Source organism: Lissotriton helveticus, chromosome 8, assembly GCF_964261635.1.
Source record: "Lissotriton helveticus chromosome 8, aLisHel1.1, whole genome shotgun sequence".
Lineage (NCBI taxonomy): Eukaryota > Metazoa > Chordata > Amphibia > Caudata > Salamandridae > Lissotriton > Lissotriton helveticus.
The window spans coordinates 1,444,343,826-1,444,363,674 of record NC_136069.1 but is presented as its reverse complement, the minus strand read 5'-3'; positions in this window follow the sequence as shown (position 1 = coordinate 1,444,363,674).

Sequence of the window (19,849 nt, the reverse complement as noted above, 5' to 3'; positions counted from 1 at the left end):
GATGTAATATGTGACATCATCAGCAGTGAATTGCGGGCGTGCGAGTTACAGTTAGTACAACTAACTATAACGGAGGAATTTCAATGGTTTTGTACGAGTAAAATAACCAGCTAACTATAACACTCCTGAAACCTATGTTTTTTTTGTGAATATATATATTTCTGCAGCTCTCTCTCTCCATATATATATATATATATATATATATATATATATATATATATATATATATATATATGGAGAGAGAGAGATATAGATAGAGAGAGAGAGAGAGAGAGAGAGAGAGAGAGAGAGAGAGAGAGAGAGATAGAGGGAGAGAGGCATGTTCTGTTTAGTGTTCTTTAATGAGGTTTGTAGAATTCTTTAAAGAGATATGCAATCATTTATTTCCTTTATTGGAGCAGTGTTTGGAAGTTCCCAAGAGATAGGAGGATTCTTGCCTTGTTTTTTCCGTGTTATACTTTTTTTACTTTCCCTCAGTTATTATCTAACATTTGGTGGACGGGTTACTCACAAATAAGCCAGATGTCCCATCTATCTTATCACAAGTGCCATTAAATATAAGGCACTTGTAATGAGGCTAGTGAGAGTATCTGTCCCCTAAACACTAAATTAAACCCTTCTATCCCTGTCTGATGGTGTCCTGAATACTGATGTTTCCACTGGAGGTGCTGAACTTGTCTGCAAGATAATCATGGGTGCTATTTGTGGTAGCTTTGTACTGACGTAGATGGCTTTGAAGATATTGCACGTCAATGGAGCCAATGAAGTTCCATCAAGATGGAGGTGATGTGGCCATATTTCTTCAGACCCTAGATGAGTCATGCTACAGCGTGCAGGATGCCCTTAATCGGGGAAGAATCAGGGAACAATGCGGAACCTGGGGTGCTCTGTAGCAGGGCGTTACCACAGTGCTAATTACTTCAGATGATTATATATACATGTTTATAGCACTAAAACTCCATAAATATCAATGCTGAGTGTACATCTATAGCTTAAATAAAACGGAAATAAATCGGTTACAATTTTATTCGTGAATAGAACTCCACGTAAATACCGATACATACAATTAATGTGCTCAAAACTTAACCTTGGATCTATACCCAGGGAAATGACTAAACAACAAATATAATAAAATGCGACAGAGAGCTAAAGAGAGAGATTGTGTGTAATTGTGTGTGTGTGCGTGTGTGTGCATGTGTGGGGCTTGTGGTATAAAACAGAAGGTAATTACTTTGGGCTCCACGGACAGGATGTTCTTGTACAATCCCCTTACAATCCCTTTTCGAGAAAAGTTGAATTTCATCATTTCTTTTCCAATGTTTTGACCTTGTTTTTGCCATTACCAACGAACATTTTGCAAGATGGGATGTTTACTTTGTGGTCAGTATATTAAATCCACTGGTCATAAAATGGAAGAGCTAACGGAAAACATCACTTGTACTTGTGAAGGGTGTCAAATAATATCAAAGTTAATATTATGGTGTTTAGTTCAGTCCAAGAGAGAGTTCTACTTCGTTTACTGAAAGAATCATTAGAAACGTTGCGCACATAAGCAAATATTCCAATGTCTAAAGATGTTATCTGTTTTAAAGGCAAAAGAACTAATGAGATGCACACGACTGTTTACTTTTATACTTAATATTAAAGACACATTTGTCTCATTTAACCTGTGACTAACTTCCCATCCGCCTTGAGAAGTCCAGTAATGTCAGCATCATAGAGCCTGCAGCAGCACTAGGAGTTTTTTTGTTGTTGGAGAATAAGACAATATAAAATAACACAGCAGGGCAATATGAAGCATCTAAGGGGTCCATTAGGATGGCCTGTCGGGGGCATGTACCGTCCGCCACAAGGGCGGAGGAACCGTGCCCCCAATTAGGATGCACCCACCCCAGTGGCGGGTGCATCCTGCATTTTTAACATTGCGGCGGACGGTGCTTAAAGCACCGGCCACCGCAATGTGATAAATGCTTGTTGTGCGTTTCATAGCACAACATGACAGGCACAGCGCGGTGAGAGCGCTGGATCAAGGACACCTCATATCCTCCCCTGAAGGCGCTCTATCTTCCTCTTTCTTCGCTGGTCCAGCAGCATACAGATGAGTGTTCTCTTTGTTTATTTCTGACTCACTGTTTGAATGTCTTTGGCGGCCTGCGCTGCGTTGTTTGAGCAAGCGGCAGGCAGAATGGTGTTGCGCGTTTAATTGTAATCCTTTGTTGTCAGTTTCACTGCAGGAGCGGCTTCTCGCTCCTTCGCGGTCTCACAGTGTCAGGCGGCTCTGTGCGTGGTGCGGCCTCCCGCCGCTAGGGGACCGCGCGCCCTCGCACCTAAGCTGCTGTGAGAGCTTTACCCCCGGCAGCTGTGAGTCGTTTAGTTCCGCTGTAACTGTCAGAGCGGTTCAGACAGGCTCGCGCGCCGTGGGGGAAGACGTTTTTGTGATTATTTCTGTAAGGAAATTGACACGCTGGGCTTTTCTTTCACAAACAGAGCCCCTGCCTGGAGCCTGAACACCCGCGCTGCGGGTAGGACAACTCAATTAGTGAAAAGGGACTAGCCCAGGCAGGATTGTGAGTTTTTCCCTCAGAATATAGAGGGTGCTGGGCCCCAGGTCTGTGCAACTGTGCCCTCTCATGTGTGGGCTTACAATACAAGAGTTCTGCAATTCCCTGACTCCCCATTGCATATCATAGTCTACTACCTGCTATTATCTCATGATGGAACACGCGGATTATTGTGAGGAAGAGGAAGAAGAGATCATGTACCTACCGGTCGATGATCACTTCTGCCAGGTGATCGATTCCTCTATTTTGAAAGCAGTGACCAGGGTGGTTGAGCCTTTGGAGAAGAAAATAGACTTACTCCAAGCACAATATCAACCCCTCACTCAGAGGGAAGGTCTCTCGGGGCATACAACTCCCCTACCTCCATGCCAACCCACCTCTAATGCGGTAGAGCCCAAATGGAAGCGCTCTGAGGAGGCCTGTGTGGACTCGGACACTTTTGCACGCCTAAAGAGAGCATTCCTGGATGCCAAGAATTCTGATCCGCCTAGTAAACCGGAGGAGAGTCCGGCGGGACCCTCCGGAGTTTCTGATGACGTTGCTACTCTAGATCCAGATGAGTCCCCCCAGACTTCAGATAGAGATGGGGAATCAGAGCGCCTGTGACGGCCCTCTCAGCCCAGTCAGTCCACTTCTACTGATCTTAGTGCGGATATGTTTAATCCTGATGAACTGTTACATCCCCGCTCGTCCCAATGGGTTCCGGCCCCTAAGGTGGCAGCCTTTATGGCGACTAGATTGCGTAAGCCCCTGGATCAGGATGTACGTAGTTGTCTTCGGGCGGAGTGTCCGCGTCCTACCTTGGAAAGTAAGGTCGTGGTTACACCAGAGATAGACCCCAAGATTTCCACCTTTTTGACTAAGTTTGTGAGAGACCCTAAGAAAGGCATAGATCGCTCATGGCAAGTGTGCCAAGACAAACTATTGGATACTGCGGGGCATTTGGCGAAAATCTTAGATATGGCCGAAGATGCCAAGGCCTCAGGTTCTCTGATTTCCCCAGACACACTTTCGAGTTGGGCACAGAGAGCGATTATTTTCTTAGGATATGCTAATGTGGCGATCTCCACTGAGAGGCGTATGTCCATACTTATTAAGATAGACCCCAAGCTAGGGGAGCTGGCCACTTCGGAGGCAGGTCCAATTGTGGAGGGTAATCTCTTTGGAGATCCCTTCTTCAAGGAACTTGGCAAGTTGGTAAATACATTCAATTCTTTGGACAAGGCCCAGACGTCAATCAAGCGTATTTTTAACCTGTGTGTTTTTGGCGCAGCCGGTCGTGGCAGGGGGTGCTCGGATGGCCGACCCTACAATAGAGCCTCCTTCAAACAAGGCGAGTCCAACAGGGGACAATATCAGGATCATGACAAATTCGTGAACTTCTACCCTACTAGAGGTTTCACCCGTCGCCGCGGTGGCAGAGGCAGAGGAGACCGTGGATACAACAATCAAAGAGGTGAGAGTTCAAGGGGTGAAAGGTGTGAGGTTGGGGGGCAGACTCCAATGTTTTCTTCACAATTGGTCTTTGCTTACCTCCGACGCTTGGGTTTTACAAACTGTCTGTGGGTTTCAGATAGAGTGCTCAGGCCTTCCCAGGCAACCCCTTCAACCCAAACCTATAGCCTTTACCCAGGATCAGAGGGTTCTAATAGACAACAAAATATCAGAACTACTGAGGAAAGGTGCAACTACTCACTCTACCCTACATCCCCGGGGGTTCCTCAGCAACATTTTTCTAGTGGAAAAACTGGATGGGGGCTATCGCCCAGTGATAAATCTCAAAGAATTCAACGGGTGGCTCATTTATCGCCATTTCAAAATGAAGGGCATCCACCTCCTGCTGGATCTGCTTCAGGAAGGGGACTGTATGGTCCGCCTGGATCTGAAAGATGCCTACCTGACAATCCCAATCTTCACCCCAAACAGACGTTGTCTTCCGTTTCAATGGGGCTCTCAGATTTTTGAATTCACCTCCCTTCCTTTCGGGCTATCGGTTGATAATTTACCTGGCAATATGCTCATCATGTGCCAGTGTCCACACAAGTTGGAGACCCATTTGCGGAAGGCGGTGTCCCTTTTGGAGTTGCTAGGGTTTGTTCTCAATGAAACCAAGTCAGACCTCCTTCCGTCACAGAGAATGCAATTTCTGGGACTCATGATAAACTCGGTGGAAGCCAGCTTGTTCCTGCCCTTGCGGAAGTTGTCCAAAATCAGACACGAGCTGTAGCGTACTCTCACAAGGTCTACGATTCAATTACGACACCTGGTCAGGGTGGTAGGCCGTTTATGGTCCTCGATACAAGCGATATTCCCGGGCCCTCTACACTACAGGGCCCTTTAACGTCTCAAAGCCTTCCACTTGAGGAAGGGTCTCACCTATTCACAAGTCGTTCCCCTCACAGACGAGGTCCAGAATGGAGTTACAATGGTGGGTCGACCACATGGAGGCTTGGAACGGCCGAGCGATATTCGGCTCCAAGGCAGACCTAGTAATAGAATCCGATGCCAGCGGATCAGGCTGGGGCGCTCGCTGCGGTGAAGTGTCTACAGGCGCAAGATGGTCATCTTCAGAAAGGACCCTTCACATCAATTGTCTGGAGTTGATGGCGGGTTCGGTCACAGTGAAGTGCTGGACGAAGGACAGGGTCCAAAGTTATGTTCTACTCAAGATGGACAATGTGGCAGTGGTACGTTACATCAACCATCTCTGCGGGACTCGCTCCAAAGCGTTGTCCAACCTCGCCCACGATCTTTGGGAATATTGTCTTTCCAATCAGATATTCCTGTCAGCAGAGCATCTGCTGGGGGCATTCAATCAGGTGGCGGATTGGTGCTCTCGCCACTGGAAGGACACCAGCCTATGGCAACTTCAACCCAGTGTCTTCTGGGAGATACAGGACCAGTGGCGTCCGTTCTCAGTGGATCTTTTTGCCTCCCGACTGGACACCCAACTAAGACGTTATTACAGTTGGTGCCCGGATCCGGAGGCATTGGCAGTGGATGCGTTCCTTCAGGATTGGAGCAAGGAGCGGGGTTACGCGTTTCCCCCTTTGCAATGATCATGAGGTTATCAACCCAGGTGAGGAGACAGCAGGCGGACCTGGTGGTAATTACACCGATATGGAGATCGCAAGCCTGGTTTCCAGTTCTGATGGAACTTTCCTGGGATTTTTAAATCCCTCTACCCCTCAGTCCCGATCTCCTCAGGGATCCTCAGGGGAATCCTCACCACCTTCTGTCCATGGGCAGTCTACGTCTGATGTCCTGGCTGGTTACAGGCAACGCTGGAAAATCCCAGGCCTTTCGCAAGATGCTGCCACGTTGCTTGCAAAATCCTGGGCTGACAGCACCAACAAGAGATACAGATCAACCTGGTCCCGCTGCGGCCGTTGGTGTCTGTGACGACAGGTGGATCCGTTGGGGCGGATGTTGTCCATGCCCTTAACTTCTTAGTCTCGTTGGCAAAGGAAGGCTTGGCTTATAGGTCGATTAATACCTTTCGTTCAGCAATTTCGGCAGAACACATTCCAGTAGACAATCACCCGAATGGGGAGCACCCTTTGGTCTGCAAGTTGTTGAGGGGCCTCAGACTGTCGGTCCCTCCGGAGCCACGTTACTTGGTGTTATGGGATGTGAACAAAGGTCTGAATCTGTTTTGGTCGTGGCCCTCTAACAAGTATTTTTCCAGAAAACAGATGTCAGCTAAACTCGCAATGTTAGTATGTTTAATTTCTTGCCGGAGAGTTTCAGATGTGAGGGCACTAGATCTCACAGGCCGGGTCTTCACCCCGGAGGGGGTGACCTTTCATATATCTAGACGCACTAAGTGCAATTCACGCTTGGTCTCCTATCCTGCATTTCCTGACGTCCCAAAGTTGTGTGTGGTTAGAGCGCTCAAAGCCTATGAGGTTGCGACAATAGATGTAAGCCCACAGGGTGTCAAGCAGTTGTTCATTGCGCTCACGAAACCTCACAGGCGGTTTCATCCCCTACTATTTCCAGATGGGTCCGTTGGGTTATGCAGGAAACTGGTATAGCTATTTCCCATTTTGGAGCTCATTCTGTGAGGGTGCAATAGCCTCCAATGCTTTTAGCCTCGGGCGAGGCTGGAGGATATCCTGAATGCCACGGACTGGTCCTCAGATTCAACCTTCAAGAGGTTTTACTTTAAGCCGGTGGTGTCACTAGGGTCTTTGGTGGTGGTCAAGCTTTAAACTAGCCTAATCAGAAGCATCCGCTCCTGACATAGAATGCAAAATTTCCTAGCTAATGTGCAGGAAAGTTTCAATTCTATTAAGGAGGCGAAGGCGAGGATTAGCCCACCCGATATTCATTCGAACCCTCCCAGAATTCTTCGTTGGTACGGTGAGTAACTGCTTTATGATATAAGTTGAGTTCTATGAACTGTTCTTGTTTCTGTTTCTTGTTGCCAGTCGACAAATGAAATTGTGAGGTGTTTTTTTAAAGAGTTAATGCTCTTGAGCTGACAGAATGTCCTTTTGCCTTAGGTTCGGATACTGGCAAGCAGGAATAATTTGGAAGACTGCCATGAGGGGTCGCAGGAAGAAAGAGGAAGATAGAGCGCCTGCAGGAGAGGACATGGGATTGGCTGATGCCGTTTTGGACATTTTCTGTGTTCATTTTGCCCTGTGTTCATGGGAAATGTAGCTTTTTATGTGATGTTTGAACCTTTCAAAGGCTGCTGGAGAAATAAAGTGATGAAAGATACAGCCTAATCCTCACCTCCACCTCCTTAATAGAATTGAAACTTTCCTGCACGTTAGCTAGGAAATTTTGCATTTGTAATCTACCTGCAAGATATTCGTATTTTATTCTAGAACCAGGAAACATACTTTTATTGTAAAACTGTACATCATAGATGCAGCCATTTTCTTTTTTTGTTGTCTGTATGCTTTTAGTTAAAAAGTACTTAATTTAATCTGGTCTTGGCTCATCTTGTTTCAAAATAGGTGTATCTTGCACCAATGATTACATTCGGACTATTGTCATTTAGATAATACTATGTGATAATTAGGGACATGGGGTTTGCAGAAGTATTTAGAACATTAATAAAAATGATTTTGGTTCACAGAAAAGTGAAAGAAACATATTAAACACACAAGATTGACTTAGCCAGGCTTGAAAAATGATGGCATTGGAACAGGTTAAAGGGATTTTGAAACAAACAAATTACAACACTGAATATCTAAACAATACCACGTCCTCCGGCTTATTTTAGCTTGACTGTAGCAGAGATAAAATGAGCGAATAGAAAGCTGTTCCAGATATATTTCAAATTCAAACGAAGTTAAATAAATATTACCAGTGGTACACAATACTGCTTAATTTGAATATCGGAACCGGTATCTATCATAACTATAACACATTTTAAGTGACACATTTTTTAATAATGTCTTGTATTATACATGCAAATATTTAAACTGGATCATGTGATTTACTAGAATAGTGTATCCCTCAAATAAAATTATTTGAGGGAAACGGAGAATGAATAGAAAGATCACAAGCTGTGTTAGTAAATCCGATAATTTGTTTTGATTTTAAGAACGAAAAACAATGATTTCACTTTGGGAACTGGGGGCCATATTATAAAGAAAGGGCAATACATATCGCCGCTTTTATCAGCATAATATGCCCTTGTGAATTCCCATAGAAGCCCAGGTTAACACCAGAACCTGGGCTTCTATGGGAATTCACAACGGCATATTATCAAGCACATTATCGCCGCTTTAGCGGCTGTTTCCTGCCGATAAAAGCCGCGATAATGTCTCGCCCTTACTTGATAATATGGCCCTGAATTTGTAAGAAAGGAAATCCCCAAAAACGTATTTTGCTTGAATCATTCCAGCCAGTTTAGAGATGGTCATCGCATAGTGATGCATGGCCTCTCCATCGCAATTGCTGATTCACTTACAAAGTCTGGAGAATGGACTCTGGTGTTTGTAGAGGAGGTCTGCTCATGCAGGACCACCCTCACACTCGGAACTGCACACCCTGCCTTTGGGACTGAAAGGCCTGCTAGAGGGGTGACTTACAGGTCAAGTGCAGTGATTCAAGATATAAGGACACATATCTCTTGTAAGAGGTGATTGCACCAACTCACACAGGCCGAAATGGCAGGCCCATAGTCAAAGTTTGGAGGGTCCCTCATTGGTTGCCTTATACATGTTGCAGCTCGTTGGGGACTCCTGGAGTGCCCATGCTCTAGGTACCTTAGTACTATATACTGGGGACTTACAAGGGTACCCCAGTAGCCAAATAGGAATGTACCAAGGTACTCACCATAACCAATTTATGGGGGGAAGCACAGTGGCTGGAGTCCTGATTAGCAGGATCCGAGTCAGACAAATCAGAAAAACAGTGGAACACCAGCAAAAAGTGGGGGTAACCATGAAAGCAGATCCTACTTTCCTACAGTTAGTTACTTAACTAGTTATTTGTACTTTTACATATTGTGAACATGACCTGAGGGCTTTAGAAAACTTCCCAGAAGATGAGAATAGTGATACATTGAAGAAAAAAGAAGATAACAGTGAGAATTACACAAGTGGCCAATTAGTCAATAAGAGTTGGGTATTCATCATCAACATCATACAAATATTTTATTCTGTAATATCTAACTATAAGAGTATACGACAAATAAACATAACTATACAAATCTCAAAGTTAAAAGTGTCGAGTTAAAAATCATATAAAAAATGTACGTCCAATATCATCACAAATTACAGGTTCAGCACAGTTAAAGGGTATAAAAAGTGAACATTTAAAAATGGAGCTCTATTCCTTCCAAAGTTTAGGGAATAAGATTTTAGGCCGGCACTTTAGATTTAATGCACCAGCTCCAGTATAACTATTTGGACACTGTGCAAATAATTGCCTGGCAGGACTCGTTGCACAGCAGCTGAAGAGCATCCAGGGGCTGTCTGCATCCCAACTATTTGCATATAGAGGTAATCCAAGATTTTCTAGGGTTCACATATGATGGGCAAAAGAGAACAAAGGGGGTATATTTACAAGAACTGCCAACAGCAGTTTTCCTAATGCGGCCTATAGCAAAAAACTATCCCCCTGTTAGCGATGTATTTACAATACGCTGCTACATGGTGATAGTATCAGCTAGACGCTAACACTAGCTTCAAGGTGATAAAGATTTTGACATTAGCAAAAGAAAGTGCCGAAAGGCCAATTAGCAGCAGAAAACTCACATTATTCAGCCCAAAATCACATTTTTGGCCTCAAAGGCATAAATAGCCTATAAGTCCACCTCCAATTAAACAAATTATATAAAAACAATGGAATGCAGAATTGAGCAACCAGGGCCAAGTGCAGCACGGATCAACAACGGCCCTAATCTCTCCAACAGCCAGGATGACCAGTCAGAGGCCCAGGGCAAGAGGAAATGGAGGTTCAGGGCTACATTTATAAAAAGAGGTGCATCGCTGGGAAAAACCAGTAATCCATTACTTTTCATGATGCCCTCCTTGCAACACCATGGCAGCCAAAACCTTGAGAGCGTGGACTATCCCAGGAGCCTGTAGACCTAGTGTGGCCTGCATCTGTGACCCGGAGTGGGAGGCAGAAGTGCTGTGGAGTTGCCGGGCTGTGGCAGTAGACATTGAGGCGTTTGTGATCATCCTTACCTGGTGGCGAAGTCTGTCAGGTTGCATGAAGACACTTTTTGGACTTGTGTGAGAAGACAGCCTGGTGCCCCTTGGAGCTGTGAGTGGTAGAGGTGCTCCTGTGCACCAATGTAGGGAGGTGTGCATTGCATACCATGCGCTACCACTACACCGGGGTGCATGGTGGGCTGCATCTATCTGCATCACAGGCCAGGGGATGTTGCACGGGTTGGACGCTGTGGAGGGTGAAGACCCTGAGCTGCAGCAAACTTGTGTGGTGGGAGCACTACAACTTCACACCTAAGGGGGCCCTGTTGCATCACCTGCATTAGAAGGTTCCCCAGTGGACTTGGAGGAGACTGCTGTGTGTGCCCAGACTTCAGAAATCCCACCTGGCTGAGGCTCCTGCTGGCTGTGTCACAGATTTGAAGAGAGTGCAGCAAATTGAGTCCCGGTGTCAATGAACAGGTGAGGAGAAGGTGTGATGCATAGTGGAGGAGGCTCGGGGGTCAAATCGGGCCCAGGCCTAGTACCTGTGGGTGATGCAGACGATGCCCTGAGCAATCCCTGCACTGCGGTTGACCTACATCACCAAGGGCACAGCACAAGACTAGTGGGGGACTCCACTAACTGGCTCAAGTCTCTGAGATCGGCCATTGCGGGCAGTGGGTGCCAGGGGCACAGGGACGGTTTAGCCCCAGGCCCTTGGGTATGCAGCTTGATCCACCATTACTCACTGGGGAACTGGGGAACATGGAATCCGGTTCCCACTGTTAGATCGGAAGAGGCAACTGGGTGGTGCTGCCTTTCCTTGACCCCTATTAGTTTGCTTTGAGTGTGCAGGGGACTATCCCTCAGTGGACTTCCTCTTCCCACAGTGCTGAACCATCTGGTTTCTGATGCTGCTGTCCCCATCTGCTGCTGCTGTTCCTCTGACCTGGAGGTCAGTTGTTTGAATCCCTTTTCCACCCTCAGGCTCCTGCCTGCGCCTCATCCCTGGTGGTCCAGCGGTAGAGCATCACTGCTGTGCAGCTTGACTGCCCTCCTATTCCTATTTTCTGCTGTTTCTGTCCATCTTTCTGCTCTTCTTCATTGCTTTTCTACCTTTTTTTTTATCTTTGCTTTGTTTGGCTTTGTTTTTCCTGTGATTTTTTTCAGTTCCTTTTTACTTGTCCTCTCCCTCGTTGACACTGCGATCCCTCGCATCCCTGCCCCCTCCAGTGGCCTTTCCCACTTTTACCGCTTCCCAGCTGTCCAGCCCCCCTGCAGCACTGCTTAATGGCAGACGCTGTGTGGCCATGCACAGTGGGCAGGCCACTGGTACACCGAAGGCAAGCCAAAGGCAAGCCCGTCTGCATCCGTCCACCCCTGTACTGCGCCCATCACCAGGGACCCTGCCTCTCGGACACTCCACAGCTGTGACACCAGCACCCTCCTTGCCCTCCACCCTGGATGCCAGGGCACCTGCCATCTAGCATCACGGAAGAATACTCTTCCATCCTGCATCTGCCGAAATGCAAACACACCTTCTGTAACATCAGCACACCAGCGCCTCTTGCCGTCCAGCCGACCAACAGCACACCCGACTGGCTCAACTGCATCCTCTTCAACGTGCAGTCCCTCCACAAATACCCCACAGAAATCTGGAACCTCCACAATACCACCTCTTCAGACATCGCCTTCTTCATGGAAACCTGGACCAACCTTTGCTCTGGACCAGACATCGCCATTGCCATCCCAGACGGCTGCAAAATCACCCACAAGGACCACCCTGACTGTCCAGGATGAGGAATTGCCATTGTCTACAAAAGCACACTCCGACTGACCACTCTTGCTAATGAACCAAAGGTGACCATGGAACACTTCCACTTCCAGATCTGGACCAACCCCAACACCACCCTCCGTGGCACCCTCATCTACAGGCCCTACTGCCCATGAATCTGCATTCACATATGCAATCGTAGACCTCATCGCACCCCAGGCTCTCCCATCCACTGACTACAACCTACTCAGAGACCTCAAGCTCCACCTGGATAACCTCAGTTACCAGAACACCACCACTTCTCTCCTGGGGAACCTCACCAACATTGAATTTAAGCAGCACCTCACCTCACCAACCCACATAGCTTGACACACGCTCAGCCTGTCTTATCCACCAGCAGGAACTTCAACTACAGCCACACCATCGAACTCTCCTGGACCACTGTACACCACCGCCATAACCGCCCCATTCGCAGCTGGATCATAGCCACCAAAGAACTTCTCATCATCTCCCTCAGCACCACCACTCCGTCAATGCTTACAGATGCCAACACTGCAGCGCTCAACCTCCTCCGATGGATCTCCAACTACGCCAACACCCTGGCACTCCTCAAGAAAAGACCAGGCAAACAACACTCCAAAAAGGCCAACTGGTTCACTTCCGCCCTCCACTAGTCTAGAAGTACCTACAAATGTCTTCAGAAGAAATAGAGCCACAACAATGCTCCTGAAATTCATGCAACCTTCAAATCCTCCGTCAACGCACACCACACAGAGAAAGATGAAATACCCTGGTTTTGTGCAGGTAGGTGTCCCTTCCAGTCCAACATCAATCAACTCTGCAACACCATGGCGCAAGGGTGCCTGTGTTGGTGCATGTCTGCCACTGTGCGTCAATGTAGGGGAAAAATATAGGGGGCTTACTCATGAGCCCCTTCTGAAAGTTTAAAGCCAGCAGTGTGTCATTTTGTTGATGTGCTTGAGGTGTTAATTTTGCACCACGTTGAGCCGTATTTACAAAGTGACACATCTAGGCATATGCGTGACCTTGTAAAGCCCTCCGCCACATTTTACCTTAGTCAGGTATGATGTGTGCAGGGTGGGCGTTCCCACTCAACAAAGCCTCATGACAGCCATAAGGGTAATGTAGTGCCATAGGGATTGACATGTCACATGCATTGCTGCAGTTACGTCATGCTTGCAACACGACTGCAGAAATGCATGACTTTAGCGTTGACAGATATGTCAGGATTCCAGATGTATCTGTCATTGATTGAGACATGGAGTGCAATACAGTAAATAAGGGGCATCCATGGTGTCACAAGGAGGGCGCAGGGAAACGTGTTGCAATGCTGTTTTGTCGCAGCGCTGCAACACTTTTCATGAATGAGGCCCAGGAATGCGCCCTATCTTATTGATAGGGCGCATATCCGACCTTTTCTTTTGGCACAAGGCAGCGCAGCAATATTCCTTGCAGCGCTGTCCTGCACCCAAACATCTAATATGTGGGCCCAAGTGTTTGCACCAATTTTGAGACCAGCAGTTTTTTGTTCCTTAACCCCTTCCGTGCTGCAAACGTTCAACGGACGTCGAGTGCACTACCTTGGCAGTCCTGCGCACGTCCGTTGAACGTTCCGACCCCGCCCGCTTAATAGAACGTTCCGCACCAGCGCGGAACGTTCGAAGCAGCGGAGGGTTTAAAACAAAATTTGAGACAGTTTTTTCGGTTTTGTACCATACAAGGAATTGCTTGTAAATATAGCAAAGTGTGGTCAGTGGCAGTTTTTTCACGGGAACGCGTACCTTGTATCTCATTTTTGTTAAGTCCCGCTAACAGAAGCGGCAATTTTGAAAATTCACGTTTATGCTGGAAAAGTGACGCTAACTGCAGTTAGAAGCAACTTGTAAATAAGGCGATAAAAAAAGCTGCTCTAACGTAAAAAAAATTACGCTACCGTGTCGTTAAGTCCTTACAAATATTCCCCAAAGTGCGCAAGGGATTCCTCTGCCTGCTGGCATTATGGGTATTTAGCTCTCACAGCGCAATCAGGATTCCATTTAGCTTAGAGCAACTTTAATGGCAGAGCACCATATTGAAATTTAAGATATAAGCTCTTAGCAGCTATCGGAGTTTTAAGATCTAGAAAAGGCTCAAAGGCCATATCAATCTTAAAATCCAAAAATGTATCAGCCTATGTTCTTCATCCCACACATACTCCCAAAAAGCTTTCTTTAAGGAACCCTTTGGAAGGTGTTTTAGGGTAGGACAGGAGGACCAGTTGGGTATTCATAATCACAAAGATTATGAATTAAAGACCAATTAAACACCTTTTCCGTGGTTACCTTCACTTTCCACAGTACAAATAAGTAGACAAGTCAATGGACGAAGCAAAAAACTTATGAACTTGGCTAAAACATTCAGCACCTGAATGTATATTTCACAATAGTAAAGGGTAAATGATATTCTGATAGTAATACACATGAATTTGTTTAGCCTCATTTAAATTGCTCAGTTGAAATGCAACTGAACCTTTATTGACCCCTCCTAAATAGAGGCTCAGCTGTCTCACAAGCCTCACAGTGTCAGGTATTCTCACAAATTAATAATAGAGACCCACACAGACATACGAACATCTATATATGAATTAAAAATAAATGTTAAAGGGAATGTACTATCTTTAGTAATAATTCCTTCAAATATGTTTTATACAACAAACCTTAGAAATTCAGTTCAAAAACAAAGTTTAAGTGCAACTATGGTTAGGATATTAAAGCCGAATAAAAATTGAAACTTGCAAGTTTTGTTTAGAAGCACAATCCATAACTGACACAACAGTCATGCAAACATAAACTGCAATGCTCGTGACTTGACCTTTCATGTGGGAGAAGCAATTACAAATGTTGCAAATAATTTTACAGATGGGATTGCTTATATTGTGTTTCATTGGGTGCTTATGTAGTCTTGTTTAATGATATTGTGCTTTTATGAGATGCTAACTAATGGTATAAATATTCGGAGCTCATAAGTGTTTTGAAACATATGTTAAAGGGTTACAACCAATACTAACCTTTATTTCACTTTAATCTGCACCTAATCTGCCATTGCTGGACAATCCCTGATGTGATGTTCCTTCAGTATGCACATTGGAGAATAGCTGCAGGGTTTGTGGCCCGTCCTTGAATTTAGCTCACTCTGAGCTACTAACCCCCATTGAACACAGTCTCAGCCATCCAAAATGGGACACAATGGGGCTTAGTCAAGCCTTGTAGCAAACCCACTGCAGGTGGACAAAGTCTGCTGCACAGAGCAGGGGGCCGTGCACAACAATTTTTGCTTCCTTAACCTATCGTTTGGCCAGACTTAGAATCCAGCAAGCCATGGGCAAGAGTACAAGGCTTAGGAGTTATTTTATTCATTTTTATTGGTGCCTCATTAAAGAACTATTGTTTTTCTGTTTGGAGATATATTTGAGCTTTGTGTTTTTTGGCATTTTATGATTTTTGTCTGAACAACTGTGTTGTAAAAATGCCACTAATCTTTTTTTTTTTTTTACTGATGGAAGGTCTTAAATGCTCTTCTATCAAGCTCTTCTCTCTTTTCTTGTTATATTCAACACGCCAGATGTGGACTTTGCACAAAATAAGGTATAGATTAAAAAGCTTCAGGTGTTAGGTTACCCTCATTTTCCTATTTTCTCAGCATCTGCTCTGGAATACTTGGCTACATTTCACTCTCCTCGGACTCTGCAGTAAACCTTTCTTGCTGACACCTCATGTACTTCCTCTCATGCTTAGACCTGAGGTGTTGTTGTATGGCCTAATTTTTTCAAATGAATACTGTCCTCTGTGGTCTCTGTTGAGCTTCTATTCACACAGCCTCCCTTGTCTATGCAAGCTATACATTTTTTTCATGTGGGAGATGGCTGAAGAACCAAAAACTGGGGCTTCCCTAGCTCTACCATCTCACCAATGCACATAAACTCTTCATCAGCAGCAGCAGATGGTCCTGTAGTCTCTCACTCAACCCTGATTCCCATAGCCTGTGCTAAATACCTGTAGTATACACTAAAGACAAGGCTCGGATCTCCTGCTATTTCCAAAATGGTGGATGTGCTTACTGTTTCTACGTGTGTGGTGTAGGCTTTGATTCAGTAAAATGACTAGGGTAGTGGAAGTGACATCGCATACCCTTTGACATTCATGACCTCAGAGGACGTGACATTATATGACCGTTGCTCAGATTTGCTGTCTTGGAAGATATGTCACATGAACTCAGCATCACTCTCACTCTCTTATACCCCCTAACACTCATTCCTATTCAGCCTCACTCACTCACTTGCATTTGTTCGCAATCTCACTCATACTCATTCATACTTACTGACACTCAGCTCCCTGTTTACTAATGCTTTGCACCATGCTCGCGTCACTTTTGTGATGCACACTCGGTGCAAAGTGTTAGAATAGGATTTACCATGAACTCAAATCCTGATTTGCATTGGATATTATGCACTGCTTTGCAGTATTTTGCATCATTTGGGCATTCCATGGATGGTGCATGGGAGTTCCCATGCAACCACCTGTGGCTTTTTGCACAAATCTCTATTTACAAACATTGTTAGAGAGGAATTTACACCAAAACCTTACAAAATATTTTCATTTCTCCTAGTTTGTCCAACTTTGCCTGTGTGCTGATTGCACAGCACAGATATAAGGTGAGTAAACCATAAAGCGCAGTTTTTTTACTGTAATATACCACCCTTACCACAAAACCTTTGCTTCAGAGAACGCACACACCCTTTCACTATGGCACAAGGATTTGTGCATTGGCGCATGACTACCAAAGTGCACCAGAATGGTGGGAGAGAAACCAAGCACCATATCTTAGCAGATATGGTGTACGTTTTTTCCCTCCGTCTGATGGAAGGCAGCACAGTATCTTTGGTTCATCATTGCCTTGCATCACAGAATAGTAAATTAGGGCCTCAATTTCACACACTCTCACTCACTACCTGTCACTCCCACTCACTTTCACTCATACACATGGTTACACATGCAGACACATGCTCACACATGCATAGGCTCTTATCACACTGTTGTGAATGTATCTAGGACCCTATTTAAATATTCCCGATTCGTGCCCTTATGTGGTTATAACAAAACATATCCTTATAAAGGCATAAGAATCATATCCATATGTAGTGATAGCCAATGCAGTTCAAATACGGCAAGGCTACTCCCATAGACTCCTAGAAAGTACAACGCGTTCTTTAAACAAACCAAGCCTCCAGCAGCCCGGGAAATCCCCCTGCTTTTGTTTTGATTTGAACAAGAACTCCTGGAGTCCTGAAAGAACTGTAAGTTCTTAGAGACGTCTTATGTCCAACCTTTCAGGTATAAATATACCAACGTTGCCTTAAGCAAACACATGGTGGTTTGGAGCAGATCGACTATCTACTTGCCCGACGCCCTGCTGTTGCGAGTGCCGAAGGAAGCCGACCCTCCCATTTGACACACTGAGAGAGACACTGTCTTTTCTCCTGCCGAGAAATTCCAGCTCCAGTGTTTCCAGTCACCCTTGCGGGTTGCTGGGAGATCGAGTCCTGAGAGAGAGAGATACAAGACCTCCTTCCTTCTATAACCCAAGGTACGGAGCTGATTAAAACCTTAAGAGAATTCTTGATTCAGATTCTTGACAAAAACTAACTTAACTTAAAACTGCAACTTACTTACTCCTTTCCAAGTATTAGGCTTAGGTCAGGTACACTGGGGTAGGCGTATCTTAGAAGCACCAGTTGAGTATGTTTAGTCAATGATTTTATATATGTATATATTTTATCTATCTTAAACACGGTATAGCTTAGAAACTGTACCATGCTTTTACAGTATTATTTTATAATACTCCTTTTACTGTACGCACTTTACTTCATGATAAGTATTGCAATTGTGGCAATTCATTTCTCTTGCACGAGAAAGAGGACTGTTCAATAAATAACAACTTTTTTTGAAAACGCCCGTCTCTCTATTTCTCTGCACTCCTGGTGAAACTAAGCATGCACGATTGACTGAGTGAAATAGCTGTCTATTGTTTTCACACAACTCTGGAGATATACTCCTTATTCTGGGGGGAGCAAAGTTGTCATGTTTATGCGGTTGTCAGAAACGAATCCCTTCTTGTCTAAAACAGGGAAGTTAACTCATTCCTGTTCATTCGAGAAAGTTTCTAGTGACCTCTGAGCTAGCTGGCATTCGTAATTAAGTCTAACATATTCAGTAGAGACCTAGTCGACCTCAGTCCTACGTCTAAACTGCCGTTTATGTTATTCCAATGCGCAGAGCCTATTGGGAATATAGGAACTACACTACAACACATTAACACACTATCACTCGCAAACACACACACACCATATATTTAAAAATATTTTTACTTACTACAGCTGCCACCAAAGGTTCTGTGTCAACTCCATGTTTTATTACACCAATAGTGAATAATGAATTATTATTCCCTATTACTATACAGTGAAACGTTCTGAAAATATGGAATGCAAAGCTGTCCTTACATTCTTGACACTGATTTTACCACCTCTGAGGCCAGGGGATGCAAAAACTGTGCTAGTGGACGCTATATGATAATAGAATGTACTTATGTATCCTTATAATCTAAGGTAGTAGCATATACTAAACATAAAAGGCCCACTTTAGAATGTTTTCCCAAGTGGAAAACAAGTGTTTAGAAGAGAGTGGGGCTTTGTGGCTGGTAGCCACTACTATGATGCCATATACACTATCACAACCATCTGCTCTTTGGGTGTGAAATGTTCTAATAGAGAAAAAAACAAACTCCTTCATTATAAAGGTGTTTTAGAACCCCTTGCCCCTATGACGTGTGAGTATCTTCTCAAGGTTTAGCTATGTGTATGTGATAGTTACTATCACACTGCAGCCTCTGTAACTAAAGCTCCTGTACCTCAAATGTATTGTACTTCACATGTTATATCTTTGCCTTCTCTGTCATTTCCTCTTGCACTACCATTCTATTTATAGCTCCAGCAGTCCTCTTGACATGTCCCTAGAACCTTTCTATTTCAAAAAGTGCCAAAGTGCAAGTGATCCCTGTGTAATTTGTGATTGTAATTGGTTATCCATGATTGGCATATTTGAATCACCAAGAAGTCCCTAGTAAAGTGCACTGAGTGTGCTGGGGCTGGTGATACAAATGCTACTAGTGGGCCTGCAGCACTAATTGTGCCACCCACATGCGTAGCCCTAAAATGCTGTCTCAGGCCTGCCACCACAGTGTCTGTGTGCAGTCTGTGAACTGCCATGTCCTCCTGGTCAGTGTCCCCACTGACCAGGCCTAACCCTTCCCTTTCTGTACACATTGGTCACCCCTATGGAAGACCCAGGGTACCCCCTACGGCAGGGTGCAGTGTATGTGAAAGGTAGAGCATGTACTAGTGCAGGTGACATGCTCTGTAGTGAATGACAGCCATTTTCGTTTTTCACTATTGTAAGGCTACCTTTCCCATAGGCTATCATGGGCAATGCTGGCTACAATGGCTACCAGAATATCTTCCCATAGGAGCAAGGTAAGACATAAAAGTCTGGTATCCCTGAACTCAGAATTTAATAACACATCTCTTAGGAAAGGTGGTTTTTAAATCCTGCGTTTGAGAATAGCACTTTTAGAACGTTGCTGTTCTCTTGTCTGCTCTTTCTGTGTGCCTTGGCCTGTTTGTGAATTGACTGTCTGGTTTGAGAGTGACAGGGGCTGGGGAGCCCCCAGGAGGCTGGCTGAGTCAGCCCTAGGCTGAATGACTGCATCTGCATATTGAGTGGTGGGAGGGGATAGCACCTGGGCCTGAACAGGGCTGTGCCTGCCTTCCACAATGC